Source organism: Heterodontus francisci, chromosome 11 (genome assembly GCF_036365525.1).
Source record: "Heterodontus francisci isolate sHetFra1 chromosome 11, sHetFra1.hap1, whole genome shotgun sequence".
NCBI lineage: Eukaryota > Metazoa > Chordata > Chondrichthyes > Heterodontiformes > Heterodontidae > Heterodontus > Heterodontus francisci.
This window is the reverse complement of record NC_090381.1, coordinates 119,649,289-119,663,829: the sequence shown is the minus strand read 5'-3', so window position 1 is coordinate 119,663,829 and position 14,541 is coordinate 119,649,289. Positions and strand designations below refer to the sequence as shown.

The 14,541-nt window shown below is 47.3% G+C and overlaps 1 protein-coding gene across 10 annotated transcripts in view; it reads left to right on the top strand.

The window, feature by feature from the left end:
• Positions 1-14,541, top strand: part of lpp (LIM domain containing preferred translocation partner in lipoma) — a 621,439-nt gene that overhangs the window by 83,703 nt on the left and 523,195 nt on the right. For 6 of the 10 annotated variants that reach the window (XR_010976005.1, XM_068042848.1, XM_068042844.1 and 3 more), the window contains one exon: positions 9,235-9,306. The exons of the other annotated variants lie outside the window; for them this stretch is intronic. The gene's annotated coding sequence lies outside the window, so the exon portion shown is untranslated. The remainder of the gene's footprint in view (positions 1-9,234; positions 9,307-14,541) is intronic. 10 annotated transcript variants of the gene reach the window in all.

The window sequence follows — 14,541 nt, the reverse complement described above, 5'->3', positions numbered from 1 at the left end:
TAGTCAAAGACAGAAAGTGTAGGACAGCAACATAATTGAGAAAGGGTTTGCAGAGTCAGAGAACTATAAAGCATGAACTTGGAACCCATTTAATCCTGAATCATCCAATGGAATAGAAAAGGAGATGAATCAAGGACTAACAACACAGAAACAGGCCATTCATCCCAACTGGTCTTTGCTGGTGTTTCTGCTCCACACGAGCCTCCTCCCACCTTATTTCACCTCACCCTATCAGCATATCCTACTGTTGGTGCTTTTAGTCAGCACCAAGCTTGAGTTTTAAATCCTGCAAATTGTTGGAGGGTTGATGGAAAGGTTTTAGCAAATTAACCCACGTTGACACTTTAAAATCACTGAGCCTACCACACTAATCTCTGTCACTCAGACATCCCTCTTTTCCTTTACTGCAAGTTTCAACCACTGCTCCCTGAATCTCTGGAATGCCCCCACCTTCCTCTGGCACCCTCCCTCCTTTCAACACCTGGTGACAATCACTCTGCTGCCTTGAGCCTTTCTCCCCTCTCCCTTTCGCATTTTGCCCTATGTGTATGTTTTTTATTCTTTCATGGGATATGGGCATCGCTGGCAAGGCCAGCATTTGTTGCCCATCCCTAATTACCCTTGACACCTGAGTGGTTTGCTAGGTCATTTCAGAGGGCAGGTAAGAGTCAACCACATTGCTGTGGGTCTGGAGTCACATGTAGGCCAGACCAGGTAAGGACAGCAGATTGCCTTCCCTAAAGGACATTAGTGAACCAGATGGGTTTTTATGACAATCGATGATAGTTTCATGGCACCATTACTGAGACTTGCTTTCAATTGCAGAATTGTATTAATTATAGTCCTAGAGTTATACAGCACAGAAACAGACCCTTTGGCCCATCGTATCCGTGCCGGCCATCCAGCACCTAACTATTCTAATCCCATTTTCCAGCACTTGGCCCGTAGCCTAGTACGCTATGACGTTTCAAGCGCTCATCTAAATACTTAAATGTTGTGAGGGTTCCTGGCGTGTAAGGTTATATGATTCATTTGTAAGGACATGGCATTTAAAGATACAAGCATTGATCTTGACCACTCGTGAGGTCAATAAATGTCTTCCTGCCCTACATCCAGGTCCTTGGGGCTAGACTACTGGCATTGACTGTGACAGCTACCTGCTCCCACTGTCTTCTTACTGTTTGTTGTTACGGACAGGGTGAGAGAGAATTGCTGAAATCCCTATTCCTTTAATTAATTGAATTTAAATTCCACCAGCTGCTATGGTGGGATTGGAACCTTTGTCTCCAGTGTATTAGCCTGGCCTCTGGATTACTAGTTCAGTGACATTACCACTATGTCATCTTCTCTTCTATCATGTGTATTGAGAAGATCTTGAGGGGATTTGACAGGGTGGATGCTGAGAGGATGTTTCCCCTTATGAGAGAGATTAGAACCAGGGGACACAGTTTAAAAATAAAGGGTCTTCCATTTTAAGACAGAAATGAGGAAAAATGTTTTCTCTCAGAGGGTCATAATGAGCAGACTGGCTGCTTCCTGTGCTGTGATGACTCTGTGAGTTGTACCCCAAATCCTGCCTAACCAGGGATACTGAACACAACTCTAGGACCTTCCTATCCTGAGATTGGCTGCCTGAGGACAGATTTGGTCAGAACCTCAGTGTTCAGTCCCTGCTTGGACTGTGGATTTAGAAGTCCAAGCTTCCCAGAGCTACGTCATCATGTTGCCCTCGAGTTTCAAAATATTTTTGGACAAAAAGTGCCTGAAATACATTGGCTGCACCTTGAAATGGTACGATTGGGTCCCATGTTTTCAAATACTAAATACCATTACATTGTTTCTACTCAGCTGGTTCTCAAACACTGTAACAAACCACTTCCTCTGCTTATCGCTTCATTTCCTACTGGTTGCATCTTTCTGTCTCAGTCTGGCCATGACCTACTTTGTCTCCCCCAGAGATGTGCAAGGCATTACCCCAAACGTTGCAACAAAGCCATCTTGTTAATTCATATCAAAGCAACTACACCTCCTGCCATTTTCATTGAAGGTTTTCAATAATAATTACTCTGAGTCAACTTGGCTCTGTGGGTGCAGTCTCACTTCAGAGTGAGAAGACTGTGGATTCAAGTTCCACTCCAGAGACTTGAGCATATAATCCACATGCCCAGTGCAGTACTGAGGGAGTGTTGCAATGTCGGAGGGGCAGTACTGAGGGAGTGTTGCAATGTCGGAGGGGCAGTACTGAGTGAGTGCTGTACTGTCGGAGGGGCGGGACTGAGCGTGTGCTGTACTGTCGGAGGGGCAGTACTGAGTGAGTGCTGAACTGTCGGAGGGGCAGTACTGAGTGAGTGCTGTACTGTCGGAGGGGCAGTACTGAGTGAGTGCTGTACTGTCGGAGGGGCAGGACTGAGGGAGTGTTGCACTGTCGGAGGGGCAGTACTGAGTGAGTGCTGTACTGTCGGAGGGGCAGTACTGAGTGAGTGCTGTACTGTCGGAGGGGCAGGACTGAGCGTGTGTTGTACTGTCGGAGGGGCAGTACTGAGTGAGTGCTGTACTGTCGGAGGGGCAGGACTGAGGGAGTGTTGCACTGTCGGATGGGCAGTACTGAGGGAGTGTTGCACTGTCGGAGGGGCAGTACTGAGTGAGTGCTGTACTGTCGGAGGGGCAGTACAGAGTGAGTGCTGTACTGTCGGAGGGGCAGGACTGAGCGTGTGCTGTACTGTCGGAGGGGCAGTACTGAGTGAGTGCTGTACTGTCGGAGGGGCAGGACTGAGGGAGTGTTGCACTGTCGGAGGGGCAGTACTGAGGGAGTGTTGCACTGTCGGAGGGGCAGTACTGAGTGAGTGCTGTACTGTCGGAGGGGCAGTACTGAGTGAGTGCTGTACTGTTGGAGGGGCAGGACTGAGGGAGTGCTGTACTGTCGGAGGGGCAGTACTGAGGGAGTGTTGCACTGTCGGAGGGGCAGTACTGAGTGAGTGCTGTACTGTCGGAGGGGCAGGACTGAGGGAGTGCTGTACCTCCGGAGGGGCAGGACTGAGGGAGTGCTGTACTGTCGGAGGGGCAGGACTGAGGGAGTGTTGCACTGTCGGAGGGGCAGGACTGAGGGAGTGCTGCACTGTCGGAGGGGCAGGACTGAGGGAGTGCTGTACTGTCGGAGGGGCAGTACTGAGTGCTGTACTGTCGGAGGGGCAGTACTGAGGGAGTGTTGCACTGTCGGAGGGGCAGTACTGAGTGAGTGCTGTACTGTCGGAGGGGCAGTACTGAGTGCTGTACTGTTGGAGGGGCAGTACTGAGGGAGTGTTGCACTGTCGGAGGGGCAGTACTGAGGGAGTGCTGTACTGTCGGAGGGGCAGTACTGAGGGAGTGTTGCACTGTCGGAGGGGCAGTACTGAGGGAGTGCTGTACTGTCGGAGGGGCAGTACTGAGTGCTGTACTGTCGGAGGGGCAGGACTGAGGGAGTGCTGTACTGTTCGAGGTGACATCTTCTGCATGAGATGTTAAACCTGTCAGTCCTGTCAGCTGAATGTTAAAGATCTCAGCGCTATGTAAAGAGCAGGGAGTTCGCAGACCAAAATATATCCTTAACTAATGTCACTGAAAATGAATTATGTGGTCGTGATCCTATTGCAGTTTGTAAGAGCTCGCTGTTTGGAAATCGGATGCTGCATTTCATACGTTACGACAGTGGCTGCTCTCAAAAATACTTCATTGTGTATTGCTTTGCAATGGCTTGAGGGTATGAAAGGCGCTGTGTACATGCAAATCTTTCTTTTTACTTTTCTCACCACTAAACGAGCAATCTCACAGCAGCATAGAAGAATCTTTTAGAATCGTTGAATCTTGCTGCACAGGAGGAGGTCATTTGACCCATTGTACTTGTGCTGGCACTTTGAAAGAGTGATACAGTTTAACCCACACACCTGCATTTATTGGCCATCTCGAATTGCCCTTTGAGAAGGTGGTGGTGAAACCAGGATATTGTATTGGAGGAATTATATAAGAATTAATTTATTCACATTAATATCTGACTCTGCCAAATAAAGGAACAAACATTTCTAAAGCATCTTTCACTTCCTTAGGATGTCCCAAAACACTTCACACCAATGAAGTACTTTTGAAGTGTAGTTCCTGTTGTAATATAGGAAACGCTACAGCCACTCTGCACATAGCAAGACCCTACAAGCAGCAATGTGAAAACAATCAGATAATCTGCTTAGTGATTTTGGTTGACATAAATATTGGCCAGGACACCAGGGAGAATGCCCCTATTTTTCTTTGAATAGTGCCACGTGAGAGAGCAGATGGGGCCTCTGTTTAACATTTCATCTGAAAGACTGCACCTCTGATATTGCAGCCCTCCCTCAGTACTGCACCTCCGACAGTGCAGCATACCCTCGTGAGTGTCAGCTGGGATCATGTACTCCAGTCTCTGGAGTAGAGCCATTGTGGCAAATTCACCAAATTTCAGCACACAAGTTCTTCTTGAAATATTTAGGATGCCTTGGAAGAACTGATTGTTGTTCTGGGTTGTCCCCAGTCTGGGCTTATCTGGTGGATAATATGAAAGCAAAATACTGTGAATGCTGGAAATCATGAAATAAAGACAGGAAATGCTGAGCATGTCTGGTAGCATCAGAGGACAGAGAAACAGAGTTAACATTTCTGATCAATGGCCTTTCATTAGAACTGTTCGGTCCCCTGCGGTGATATAATATCACCAGCAGGGTTCCAGTGGAATATCTTGTGCAAAGGAAAGGCAAACAGGTGAATTGAGAGTGTGTGAAGCCCTTCACAAGTCCGAGAGTCAGTTTTGTACAGCCATGCTGAACACAAACAAGCACCATTCCAGTCTTGAGGAACTGTATTTGCTGTTTTTGCCACTGGTTTGAATGATGACTTGTGGTGTGTGAGAAGTATTCAAGTGTGTCGTTCAACACATATCTCGGGAAATCCGTTATAGTTGGATTGCAAGCCTTCTCTGAGGTTATGAGTGAAGGATTTCAAAGGGAGAATGCATGTAGGACTGACTTGGCACTGCTTCTTGTAATTCCGGATGGTGTGAAATCAGATTTAACAGTGGAATATTAAGCATGGCAGAAGATCTCAGACCAGAAATATCCAGAATGACATGTGGAGATGGTCCTGTACCCTGCAGTACAGCGACAGACCTGTCCCCACCAGTCCCGTATCCCAGTGTTATACAGTGACCGACCTGTCCCCACCAGTACTGTACCCCAGTGTTATACAGTGACAGACCTGTACCCACCAGTCCTGTACCCCAGTGTTATACAGTGACCATCCTGTCCCCACCAGTCCCGTACCCCAGTGTAATACAGTGACCGTCCTGTCCCCACCAGTCCCGTACCCCAGTGTAATACAGTGACCGTCCTGTCCCCACATGTCCTGTACCCCAGTGTTATACAGTGACCGTCCTGTCCCCACCAGTCCCGTACCCCAGTGTTATACAGTGATCGTCCTGTCCCCACCAGTCCTGTACCCCAGTGTTATACAGTGACCGACCTGTCCCCACCAGTCCTGTACCCCAGTGTTATGCAGTGACCGTCCTGTCCCCACCAGTCCCGTACCCCAGTGTTATACAGTGATCGTCCTGTCCCCACCAGTCCCGTACCCCAGTGTGAAACAGTGACCGACCTGTCCCCACCAGTCCTGTACCCCAGTGTTATACAGTGACCGACCTGTCCCCACCAGTTCTGTACCCCAGTGTTATACAGTGACCGTCCTGTCCCCACCAGTCCCGTACCCCAGTGTTATACAGTGACCGTCCTGTCCCCACCAGTCCCGTACCCCAGTGTTATACAGTGATCGTCCTGTCCCCACCAGTCCCGTACCCCAGTGTGAAACAGTGACCGACCTGTCCCCACCAGTCCTGTACCCCAGTGTTATACAGTGACCGACCTGTCCCCACCAGTTCTGTACCCCAGTGTTATACAGTGACCGTCCTGTCCCCACCAGTCCCGTACCCCAGTGTTATACAGTGACCGTCCTGTCCCCACCAGTCCCGTACCCCAGTGTTATACAGTGATCGTCCTGTCCCCACCAGTCCCGTACCCCAGTGTTATACAGTGACCGACCTGTCCCCACCAGTCCTGTACCCCAGTGTTATGCAGTGACCGTCCTGTCCCCACCAGTCCCGTACCCCAGTGTTATACAGTGATCGTCCTGTCCCCACCAGTCCCGTACCCCAGTGTTATACAGTGACCGTCCTGTCCCCACCAGTCCCATACCCCAGTGTTATTCAGTGACCGACCTGTCCCCACCAGTCCCATACCCCAGTGTTATACAGCGACCGACCTGTCCCCACCAGTCCCATACCCCAGTGTTATTCAGTGACCGACCTGTCCCCACCAGTCCCATACCCCAGTGTTATTCAGTGACCGACCTGTCCCCACCAGTCCCATACCCCAGTGTTATACAGCGACCGACCTATCCCCACCAGTCCCATACCCCAGTGTTATACAGTGACCGACCTGTCCCCACCAGTCCTGTATCCCAGTGTTATGCAGTGACAGACTGGACCCACCAGTACTGTACCCCAGTGTTATACAGTGACAGATTTGTACCCAACAGTACTGTACCCCAGTGGTATACAGTGACAGACTTGTACCCAAGTGTCTAGTGGGGTACCGCAGGGATCGGTGCTAGGACCCCAGCTATTCGCAATATGTTTTAATGATTTAGATGAGGGAACTAAATGTAATATCTCCAAATTTGCAGATGACACAAAACTGGGTGTTAGGGTGAGTTGTGAGGAGGTTGCAGAGAGGCTTCAGGATGATTTGGACAAGTTGAGTGAGTGGGCAAATGCATGGCAGATGCAGTAAAATGTGGATAAATGTGAGGTTATCCACTTCGGTAGCGAAAACAGAAAGGCAGATTATTATCTGAACAGCTATAAACTGAGAGAGGGGAATATGCAGCGAGACCTGGGTGTTCTCGTACACCAGTCGCTGAAGGTAAGCATGCATGTGTAACAGGCGGTAAAAAAGGCAAATGGTACGTTGGCCTTCATAGTGAGAGGCGCAGTGGTTAGCACCGCAGCCTCACAGCTCCAGCGACCCGGGTTCAATTCTGGGTACTGCCTGTGTGGAGTTTGCAAGTTCTCCCTGTGTCTGCGTGGGTTTCCTCCGGATGCTCCGGTTTCCTCCCACATGCCAAAGATTTGCAGGTTGATAGGTTAATTGGCCATTAAAATTGCCCCTAGTATAGGTAGGTGGTAGGGAAATATAGGGACACTTGGGGATGTGGTAGGAATATGGAATTAGTGTAGGATTAGTATAAATGGGTGGTTGATGGTCGGCACAGACTCAGTGGGCCGAAGGGACTGTTTTAGTGCTGTATCACTAAACTAAACTACAGAAGCAGGGATGTCTTGCTGCAATTATACAAGGCCTTTGTGAGGCCACACCTGGAATATTGTGTGCAGTTTTTGTCTCCTTATCTGAGGAAGGATGTTCTTGCTATAGAGGGAGTGCAGCAAAAGTTTACCAGACTGATTCCTGGGATGGCGGGACTGACGTATGAGGAGAGATTGAGTTGATTAGGATTATACTCGCTGGAGTTCAGAAGCGTGAGGGGGGATCACGTAGAAACCAAAAAATTCTAACAGGACTTGACAGGGTAGATGCAGGAAGGATGTTCCCGATGGTGGGGAAGTCCAGAACCAGGGGTCATAGTCTAAGGATACGGGGTAAACCTTTCAGGACTGAGATGAGGAGAAATTTCTTCACCCAGAGAGTGGTGAACCTGTGGAATTTGCTACCACAAAAAGCAGTTGAGGCCAAAACATTGTATGTTTTCAAGAAGGAGTTAGATATAGCTCTTGGGTTAAAAGGGATCAAAGGGTATGGGGCAAAAGCAGGAAAAAGTTTCTGAGTTGGATGATCAGCCATGATCATAATGAATGGCGAAGCTTGCTCGAAGGGCCGAATGGCCTACTCCTGCTCCTATTTTCTATGTTTCTATGTTATTACAGTGACAATGTGTACCCACAAGTCCCGTACCCCAGTGTTATACAGTGACAGACCTGTCCCCACTTGTACTGTACCTCAGTGTCATACAGTGACTGACCTGTCCCCACTTGTACTGTACCTCACTGTCATACAGTGACAGACCTGTACCCACCAGTCCCGTACCCCAGTGTTATACAGTATCAGACCTGTCCCCACCAGTACTGTACCCATGTGTTACACAGTGACAGACCAGTACCCACCAGTACTGTACCTCAGTGTTATACAGTATCAGACCTGTCCCCACCAGTACTGTACCTCAGTGTTATACAGTATCAGACCTGTCCCCACCAGTACTGTACCTCAGTGTTATACAGTATCAGACCTGTCCCCACCAGTACTGTACCTCAGTGTTATACAGTATCAGACCTGTCCCCACCAGTACTGTACCTCAGTGTTATACAGTATCAGACCTGTCCCCACCAGTACTGTACCTCAGTGTTATACAGTATCAGACCTGTCCCCACCAGTACTGTACCTCAGTGTTATACAGTATCAGACCTGTCCCCACCAGTACTGTACCTCAGTGTTATACAGTATCAGACCTGTCCCCACCAGTACTGTACCCATGTGTTATACAGTATCAGACCTGTCCCCACCAGTACTGTACCCATGTGTTATACAGTATCAGACCTGTCCCCACCAGTACTGTACCCATGTGTTACACAGTAACAGACCTGTCCCCACCAGTACTGTACCTCAGTGTTATACAGTATCAGACCTGTCCCCACCAGTACTGTACCCGGTGTTATATATTGGATGGATGTGTTTGGTTAATATGCTGCAGAGAATAAATTGCATTGCACTGGTTTGTCTTGCTGGATTTGGATACCTGACTGGTGATTGGTGACTAATTCCAAGGGCTCACTTTGCTCTGCATATTTAATTTCCACCTCAGGATGAATTTTTAGATTTTTTTTCCAAAAGGGTGTTTGGATTTTGTAACGTTCTGTGTTGGTGTCAGTTACAGATCAGGTTCATCAGCCTTTGTGAAGAGGACTAATGTCTTGCGATGTGGATATTTTATCAGAAATGGTTGAGGGGCAGACTGGAGACTGAAGAAAGGAAAACAAATTCTGTTTCTATTTCTGTATCTAGTTTCCAGCATTTTCCTTTTCCTCTCTTGACGCCCAGCATGACCTGTAAATTGTTTAATAGATTGAAATTAGCAACTGGCCTCATGACTTTTTCTGTTTTTTTTTGCAAGAGCCAAGAATTGAGCAGTTTTCCTGACCAGCGGATTTTCTTTACCAGCGGAGTTGGGAAAACCTGTCCCACTGTAAGTGAATGTTTTTTTCTGGGTGATGTGCCTCATTCGAAAATCAGGAAGGGTTTAGATAGAGTAAATAAAGTGAAATACCTCTAATAGCTGAAGGATCAGCAACCACAGGCCACAGATTTAAGATTGGGGGAGGCAGTGGTGTAGTGGCAATGTCGCTGAACTGGTAATCCAGAGGCCCAGGCTAATTCCCTGGGGACATGGGTTCAAATCTCACCACAGCAGCTGGTGTTTAAATTCAATGAATTTATAAATTCAATTAATTAATTAATTAATTAATTCAAAGCTCGTCAGTAATGGCGCCATTGAAACTATCATCGATTGTCGTAAAAACCCATCTGGTTCACTAATGTCCTTTAGGGAAGGAAATCTGCTGTCCTTACGTGGTCTGGCCTACATGTGACTCCAGACCCACAGCAATGTGATTGACTCTTAACTGCCCTCTGAAATGGCCTAGCAAACCACTCAGTTGTCAAGGGCAATTGGGGATGGGTAACAAATGCTGACCTTGCCAGTGGCGCCCACATCCCATGACAGAATGAAAACAAAACCCGAGGCTATATGAGGAAAACATTTTTCACGCAGCAAGTGGTCAGGATCTGGAATGCACTGCCTGCGAGTGTGGTGGTGGCAGATTCAATTGAGGCCTTCAAAAGGGAATTGGATAAATACTTGAAGGAGGAGACGTTGCAGGGATATGGGAAATGAACGTGGAGTGGGACTAATGTAATTCTTTGAATGAGCTAGCGCAGACTCAGTGGGCCGAATGGCTGCCTTTTGTGCTGTGCTCTGCCATTATACAGTGATGTGCTGTTGGTTGTCTGGTGGGGGAAGAAGCCTAGCAGCAAATATAAATAATCAGCTTCACGTAACTGCAACCTGTTTCTACATTAAACGTGCAGTGGAAATGCAGGGTTGTTTTTGCACTATTTTGGATCCGTTAACAATTGTACGAACACACTAAGGAAACTAATCCTACTGGGAAGGTGCATATGGGCAATATCCCCTCGGCCACTGCTGTAATTGGGTAACATTGCGTAGTTGATTGGATTGGCATAATGGGATGGAGTACTGTGGCACTGTTCTGTGGTATGATTCAGATGCACAACTCATGTACAATGTAATTGTACGATGTAACTGGTCTCATTCAAAATGAAAACAGATGTTCGGCTTTCAGCATGTTTTTAGTTTATTTTGAGCAAGTGGAAGTTGTTCAGCTGTGAATCTGTTGAAATGACTGTAAATTGCAGAGCTTTTAATCAACCCTGAGGTTTATAAATAGGAGCTTTTGAAATGTGGGTTTATTTTGGGGATGGAGGAAGGGCACAGAATTGAACCATGCATGATTATTACTGACTATGAAGGCCATTGCGTCAGCTTCTAGATAACCAGTAACTCCTGCAGAATAATGGATGTTATTACTGACCGACTGCCTGGCCACAATTCACCCAATAGTACAGTGAATGCTGAGTGGGGAACTTCCAGTGGGTTTTTCTCAGCATCACTACAGCAAAATGGATAAACTTGTTTCAATGTTCTGGTATTCAAGAAACCACAAATTAATCACGTCAAATAAATAGTGATGGAGTAGGTGGAACTGAAGGCTGGATACTGATGATCAAACTCCAGTGGGTCCATCAAGGAGTCTCTCTTGCTCACTTTGCACAACCACATGAAAAATAGTCACATATGAACTTGAAAATCACTGTGTCTTACAGTACACTGAATTCCACAGAATGGAGCTTTGAGTTCTAATTACTGACTTCAGTGAGGGTTTATGAATTGTAATCACCAGTGTGTATTGAACTGACCCGAGTCGAGCCAATAGAGTCATTACGGCACAAAAGGTGGCCCTTCCACCCATCAAGTCCATGCCAGCTCTCTGCAGAGCAATCGAGTCAGTCCCACTCACCTGCTCTATCCCTGTAGCCCTGCAAATTTATTTCCCTCAAGTGGCCATCCAATTTCCTTTTCAAATCATTGATTGTCTTCACTTCCACCACCCTCGTGGGCAGTGGGTTCCAGGTCATGACCACCCGCTGCATAAAAAAGTTCTCCCTCACAACCCACCTGCATCTCTTGCCCAAAAGTTTCAATCTGTGTCCCCTAGTGCTTGAACCATTAGTTAATGGGAACAGTTTTTCCTTGTCTAGCTTATCTAAGCCTGTCATAATCTTGTACACCTCTTTCAAATCACCCTGAATCTCCTTTGTTCCAAGGAGAACAACCCCAGCTTTTCCAACCTAACCTTGTAACTAAAATCCCTCATCACTGGAACCATTCTGGTAAATCTCCTCTGCACCCTGTCAAGGACCCTCACATCCTTCCTAAAGTGTGATGACCAGAATTGGATGCAAAACTCTAGTTGGGGCCTAACCAGAGCTTTATGAAGATACAGCATAACTTCACTACTTTTGTACTCAATGCCTCTCTATATGAAACCCAAGATCCCATATATTTTGCTAATCACTCTCTCAACATGCTCTGCGACCTTCAAAGATCGATACATATGCACCCCCGGGTCCCTCTGTTCCTGCACACTCTTTAGAACAGTGGTATTAAGTCTATACTGCTTCACCGTACCCTTTCTGCCAAAATGCATCACCACACACTTCTCTGTACTGAATTCCACCTGCCGCTTGTCTGGCCATTCTGCTAGCCTATGTCCTGTTGCAGGCAGTCTCATTCTCACTGTTTCACACACCTCCAAGTTTGGTATCATTGGCAAATTTTGAAATTTTACTCTGTATTCCAAGATCCAAATCATTTATATGTAGCAAAAAAAGACCCTTGAGCAATACCATTGTCTACCATCCTCCACTCTAAAAAAAAACACCCATTTAACACAACTTGCTGTTTTCTGTCCTTAAGCCAATTTTTTATCCAATTGGACATTGACCCTCCTATTCCAAGACCTTCAATTTGTTAACTTGCCTTTTTTTTATTCGTTCATGGGATTTGGGTGTCGCTGGCTTGGTCAGCATTTATTGCCCAATGCTAATTGACTTTGAGAAGGTGGTGGTGAGCTGTCTTCTTGAACCACTGCAGTCCATGTGAGCTAGGTACACCCACAGTGCTGTTAGGAAGGGAGTTCCAGGATTTTGACCCAGCGACAGTGAAGGAACGGCGATATAGTTCCAAGTCAGGATGGTGTGTGGCTTGGAGGGGAACTTGCAGGTGGTGATGTTACCATGCATCTGCTGCCCTTGTCCTTCTAGGTGGTAGAGGTCACGGGTTTGGAAGGTGCTGTCTAAGGAGCCTTGGTGTGTTGCTGCAGTGCCTCTTGTAGATGGTACGCACTGCTGCCACTGTGCATCGGTGGTGGAGGTTGTGCATGTTTGTGGATGGGGTGTCAGTCAAGTGGGCTGCTTTGTCCTGGATGGTGTTTTTTTTTTATTCATTCATGGGATGTGGACGCCGCAGGCCAGGCCAGCATTTATTGCCCATCCCTAATTGCCCTTGAACTGAGTGGCTTGCCAGGCCATTTCAAGGGCATGTAAGAGTCAACCACATTGCTGTGGATCTGGAGTCACATGTAGGCCAGAGCAGGTAAGGACAGCAGATTTCCTTCCCTAAAGGACATTCGTGAACCAGATGGGTTTTTATAACAATTGACAATGGTTTCATGGCCATCATTAGACTAGTTTTAAATTCCAGATTTATTAATTGAATTCAAATTCCACCTTCTGCTGTGGTTGGATTCGAACCCATGTCCCCAGAGCAATACCTGGGTCTATGGGTTAGTCCAGTGACAATACCAGTACACCACCGCCTCCCCCAATGCCTGGATGGTGTTGAGCTTAGAGAACAACTTCTGCAGTGTTGTTGGAGCTGCACCCATCCAGGAAAGCGAAGAGTATTCCATCACACTCCTGACTTGTGCCTTGTAGATGGTGGACAGACTTTGGGGAGTCAGGAGGTGAGTTATTCACCGCAGGATTCCTAGCCTCTGACCTGCTCTTGTAGCCATGGTATTTATATGGCTACTCCAGTTCAGTGTCTGGTCAATGGTAATCCCTGGGATGTTGATAGTGGGGGATTCAGCAATGGTAATGCCATTGAAAGTCAAGGGGAGATGATTAGCTTCCCTCTTGTTGGAGATGGTCATTGCCTGGCACTTGTGTGGCGCAAATGTTACTTGCCACTTATCAGCCCAAGCCTGGATATTGTCCAGGTCTTGCTGCATTTCTACATGAACTGCTTCAGTGTCTGAGGAGTCGTGAGTGGTGCTGAACATTGTGCAATCATCAGCAAACATGCCCACTTCTGACCTTATGATTGAAGGAAGGTCATTGATGAAGCAGCTGAAGATGGTTGGGCCTAAGACACTACCCTGAGGAACTCATACAGTGATGTCCTGGAGCTCAGATGATTCACCTCCAACAACCCCAACCATCTTCCTTGGTGTTAGGGATGACTCCAACCAGCGGAGAGTTTTCCTCCTGATTCCCATTGACTCCAGTCTTGCTAGGGCTCCTTGATGCCATACTTGGTCAAATGCTGCCTTGATGTCAAGGGCAGTCACTCTCACCTCACTACTGGAGTTCAGCTCTTTTGTCCATGCTTGAACCAAGGCTGTAATGAGATCAGGATCTGAGTGGCCCCTGGCGGAATCCAAACTGAGCAGGTTATCGCTAAGCAAGTGCTGCTTGATAGCACTGTCGACGACCCCTTCCATCACTTTACTGATGATTGAGAGTAGACTGATGGGGCAGTAATTGGCCGGGCTGGACTTGTCCTGCTTTTTATGTACAGAACTTAGCTGGACAATTTTCCACATTGCAGGTTGATACCAGTGTTGTAGCTACACTGGAACAGCTTGGGTAGGGGCGCAACAAGTTCTGGAGCACAGGTCTTCAGTACTATTGCTGGAATATTGTCAGGGCCCATAGCCTTTGCAGTATCCAGTGCCTTCAGTCATTACTTGATATCATGTGGAGTGAATCGAATTGGCTGAAGACTGGCATCTGTGATGCTGGGGACTTCAGGAGGAGGCCGAGATGGATCATCCAATCGGCACTTCTGACTGAAGATTGTTGCAAATGCTTCAGCCTTATCTTTTACACTGATGTGCTGGGCTCCCCCATCATTGAGGATGAGGATATTTGTGGAGCCACCTCTTTTAATTGTCCACCATCATTCACAACTGGATGTGGCAGGACTGCAGAGCTTAGATCTGATCCATTTGTTATGGGATCGCTTAGCTCTGTCTATTGCATGCTGCTTATGCAGTAT